This window comes from Pezoporus flaviventris, unplaced genomic scaffold (genome assembly GCF_033815535.1).
Source record: "Pezoporus flaviventris isolate CSIRO_AGI_PZ_B2104156 unplaced genomic scaffold, CSIRO_AGI_Pfla_v1 ptg000072l, whole genome shotgun sequence".
NCBI classification, from domain to species: Eukaryota; Metazoa; Chordata; class Aves; order Psittaciformes; family Psittacidae; genus Pezoporus; species Pezoporus flaviventris.
The window spans coordinates 3167830-3172489 of record NW_026892620.1 but is presented as its reverse complement, the minus strand read 5'-3'; the positions used below and the strand labels follow the sequence as shown (position 1 = coordinate 3172489).

The 4660-nt window shown below is 46.6% G+C and overlaps 1 long non-coding RNA gene across 1 annotated transcript; it reads left to right on the top strand.

Moving 5' to 3' along the window:
• Window positions 1-630: 630 nt before the first annotated feature.
• On the top strand, window positions 631-3615 carry LOC133279186 (uncharacterized). Its single transcript, XR_009746798.1, has 3 exons — window positions 631-1079; window positions 1345-1478; window positions 3301-3615. It is a non-coding gene; the product is annotated as an uncharacterized LOC133279186 (long non-coding RNA).
• Window positions 3616-4660: the final 1045 nt, after the last annotated feature.

The window sequence follows — 4660 nt, the reverse complement described above, 5'->3', positions numbered from 1 at the left end:
CATGTGCTAAAATTCTGGATTAGCTGTGTTTATCAGCTTACCTCATAAAATATATATCTTCATAATCAAGGGAAAGGATAAGAAAAATGCACAAAATCTGTTTTTAGAAGATGGGTCTTAATTCTACAAACTTTGGAGGGGGTTATTTCTCCTTCCCTCTCCTCTCCCTTATTTTTTTCTCTCCCCCCGCCCAGGTCCTGAGTTGCGCTCCCTTCAATCTTGTCAGCTGTAAAATGGGTCTCTTTTTAACCTATAATGGATCAGTGAGATTAAAGGTGAAGTCATGAATTAGTAGCAGTGACAGCCCAGCACGATGGCCCTGGCAGCAGGGGGTCTCCCTTTGTGCTCGTCCACTCTGACCCCCCGTGCCACTCTCCGCCTGTGGGAACCGGACAAGAAGAATGTCGGGGTGGGGCTGGGGGCCGCCAGCCCCAGCCCCTGCGCCCGGCCAGCGCCCCCAACACATTCTTTCCCTGGAAATATTCTGACATCACCCCATCATACCTCCTTGCTGGCTCCTTCGTTAACTCCTTTATGCCTTGCTGCCAAGAGACAATGGATGGGTGGATGAGGAGGAGGAGGAGGGGCAGGGGGCATCTTTCCCGAGACAACGTTTTGAGAGGCTGCAGACCTAATGCAAGCAAGGCTTTTAAGTTTGGGATGTGGGTGAATTTTCTAAGCGTTGGGTTGTGTGGCTTGAGGTGCTATTGCCAAGGACCAAAAAGTAAGAGTGAAGTTCATCCAAGACACAGAAAGACTTATTTGGGTCTTTAAATCCGAATTTCTAAAGCAAACCCAAAGGCCATCCCTACCACAAACGCAGCTTGTTCAGTGTCTACCTTTTCCCCTAGGAAATGTCAAAAGCACCCATCAAAACCACTGCAAATGTATGATGCATTTCCAGTCTCTTCCATTACAGGCTATGGTAAGGAAACATCAGAGAGAAACACAATAACAAGAGCTTCCTCTTGAGAATTCCTCTTTTGGTGAATGAATACCTGGGAGCAGAGAGAAATCAACAGAGCTATGTCTTTCTTCAAATATGAGATAGGCTGATCTTCCTGTTCTTGTACTCTGGGGTATATTTTATCCTTACTGAAATCTAAATGCATTGTGGTTGCATTTAGGATTATCTTTTAGGATTAGCAGGTTTTTTATGATTCTTCCAGATTAATGAACTTGTTATATAATTATAACAGGATTTCTTATCCCAGCTAATTTGGGGTTTTGGTGAAGAAAGATTCACATTTCTGAACATGCATTTCTGACACTTTTAAAGCAATCCTATTGCACCTTTCACCAGAACTATCCCAGCTCATATCACTTCTCTGGGGGATATAACAGGTGAGCAGGACCTAGCCAGAAAGGATTGCCCGGAAAATTTAAAGAGGGTCTTCCGTAGAAAACCATAAAAGGATCACTAGAAGCAATTTTGCTGGATGAGAACATGTTTCATTCCAGTGATACCATAAAGTCTGGTGAGTATTTACTATCTCTGTGACTTGAAGCTCTCCACAGGAGGGGCCTCCACATACCCCTGCCAGAATCAGGTAGGATTTGGGCCCCTTGAAAAAACAGGGGGCCTAAATTCAAAATTGTAAGTCCTGTTTAGAGGCTGTCTAGCCCTGAGGATACAGTAGTTTTTTGTGGGATTGTCCCATTTTTCTCTAAAAGATGACAGCCACTTGCTTCTTCTGCCCTAAGCGGAGTAGTTTGGCAAATAGCTTCTCTTTCAATTTGCTTTGCAGATACTCCTGGGGTTCACATGGGGAAAGTCTTGATCCCATCTTGACGTAGAGGGTAAGGGAAGCAAAGTCTGTGTTACAACCAACTGTTTTCTCATATGACCGCATTTTGTCATCCACTAAGGATGTGGGAATATCTCCCATGAAAATGGCACAAAGAAATTACTGAATGGCCCAGATGAACACAGGGAATGGACAGGGCAGACATCATGAGCCTCTTTGTCTCTTGATCAGTGTATGCTCTTGCAACCTGTGTCTGACTGTAAGACTCATCCCAGTCTGACTTCATCCCGTTTAGCCCCAGCCACACCGCAGGACAAGTGTGCACATAGCCATTGCTGAGGGAAAGCAGCAGCTCATGGGGCTTCAGGAGAAGCATTCCTGTCCAGGCCTACAGCAGCAGTAGAAGGCACTGGCTAGAAGCAGTCCATGAGGTGTGCAGATGGCATGGTCTGAAACAGGTTTTTGAGTCGATGAGCTGACAGCATTTCCGCACCAGTTCATGTCACTGTGTGGTTCCCAGTTATCGTTTCTGCAGGTCTGCTGGACCTTTTTTCCAGAAAAGGCTCCATCCCTGCTTGGCATCTACTAGGCTGCAATCCATAATGCTACATTTTGAAGACAAAAAGGAGAGCGCATTGGAGTTGTACCTAACTGGCAAGGGAAGTCTGCGTGATGTGCATTGCAAAGTGTCACTTGACAACATGGCATGTGAGTAGTAGACCAGGACACAATGAGTCCCAGACCAAATGAGATTCTTATAAGTTGATATTGAAATTCCCTTCCACGTAATGCCTTCCAAGCCCAGACCATTTTGGGAGAGGAGTTCATATTGCAACCAGCAAAGGGCTTAGCAGGCTGAGCAAGCTGCTTATCTGGTGTGTAAGATGCCCTTTTACACATGGGGTAGATTGGGATCCCTGTAAAATTCTGCATCAGTATCTGTCCAGTATCTGCAATGTTCTTCTATTTCCCTAGGAAATGGGGGATTTAGGTGCAATCTTTCCTCTGTCTGAGAGAAATTAATCTCAGATCTCACTCTTCCTGAAGGGGAGCCCAAGCTCTCTGTAGTTGTATGTCCTCAGCAGGAAAGGTGCTGACAAGGCTGATTTTACCCTTCAGATCTTTCCTTGAAACATGAGTAGATTCCAAGCTACAAGGTCATAGAATCATCCCAGAAAAGGGAGGGACCAGAGCTTCCTAAATCCTGGGCAAATGTACTTGACAGTAGACATTTAAAAAGGATTACAAAAACCACTGGCTGCGTCCAACAGTTAGAGTTGCATGCTATTTATTTTCTTTGGAAGAAGTGTTTTAGCCTACCATGATGAGGGAGGTGAACAAGCATGTGCACACAGGCAGGCAAGGCTGGCCCTTTGCAGTTCAGGAGCTGGTTCCTTGGGGAGCACCTTACTCCGATCTCCCTGCTGGTTACAGTAGCAGTGCAAGCTGTTTTGGGGATGAAGGGGCATGACATACAGAACAGAACCTTGCTATGAGGAGGAGTGAGGGGTGGGAAGGAGTTTCCCATAGCATTTACTTTTTCCCCTTAAAGGCTTCAAAGATCTTTCCTGGAATTTGGTCCTTACCTCACTCAAACACAAAGAGGAAGAGTGGCTTTAAACTTACGGAGTGGTGGTGTTGCCACAGCTCATGATTTGGTCAGGTGTATAGTATTTCTTCTGAAAGCTTGGGATCTTGGGTTCAGATGACTCAGTGGGACTCTCAACATTAAGGAAACAAAAAATGGAGTGTCTTCAGGATCTGGACAACAGCTTGGAGACAACCACATTTCTAATGTTAATATCAGACAGCAGACAACAGTTAAAAGTCAATGTCAGAAAGTGCTTAAAAGTACTGTTGATTAAAAGGCATTTTTTTGCTTTGTTTTCAGATTTTAGATCCCTTCTCATGTTCTGTGGCCCTTGACTCATATCTGCTGCATGTCAGAGCTTGGCAATCCTCTGACTTCACCACAGCCAGGAACATTTTATGAGTCTTCCCCTTTGGAGTTGTGGGTGCGTCTCTTCAGAGCTGGGGAAGGCTGGGGCAGGGGTGGAAGTCTTCTGCCGGCAGCTATGGGAGGGTCAAGGAGGCAATCACTTCCCACAGTCACAGAGGCATCAGACACCTGTGTATCTGCCTTGGACAGATATTTCCTGCCCCCCAGCCCTAGAGTTCTGTATGTTCCTCCACAGCCCAGACCCAGGAGCCAAGCAGTGCTGGGGATAACTCAAGTCTCCTTGGTGGCTCATTAGTAGCTGAAGAGGGGACTCAGGGGAAAACATTTCTGTGTGAAACTCCTGAAGGGCTGCAGCCTCCCTAATTGATGGTGTCAAACCTACAAGAGTGCATGTGCCAAGGCTAGCACAGAGACTTGGTGTGCTGTTGTGCCCCCTCCCTCAAGCCTCCCTGTACAGCTTCTCCATCTCTACTCTGTTGTCACTGGAGACCGTGGCTGCGAGCACACCCAAGAGACCGTCTTTCTTCTTTGCTTGGGCCTTAGCAGTTTATAGCAACTAGTGAACATGAGGATGGAGAGCTTTTGCTGAGCACTGCCTGGAAAACAAGAGCATACTCCCCCTTCTGTCGTCTTCCGTGCCTCTGGCCATGCAACCCAGCAGCAGCTCCTGCACATGCATAAAGTGCCACGAGCTTCCTCCATGTTTATTATTGCTATCTGCCTTCTCCAGCCAGCATGGAGGTGAGTTGTGCTGGGTGGCAGGACTGGTGCTCATCCAACTCCTCTGCAGGCTATCCCTTTCTTCTGTTGCACAAGAAGAAGGTGTGCATGTGCACACATTTATGTGCACACATGTGCATGTGTGTGTGCATGAGCAGAGTCTGACATTGCCTACTTGGCGCAGAGTAGGTCAAGGTAGGGGAAAGCATTGTTTAGTCCCTACATGCCCGCA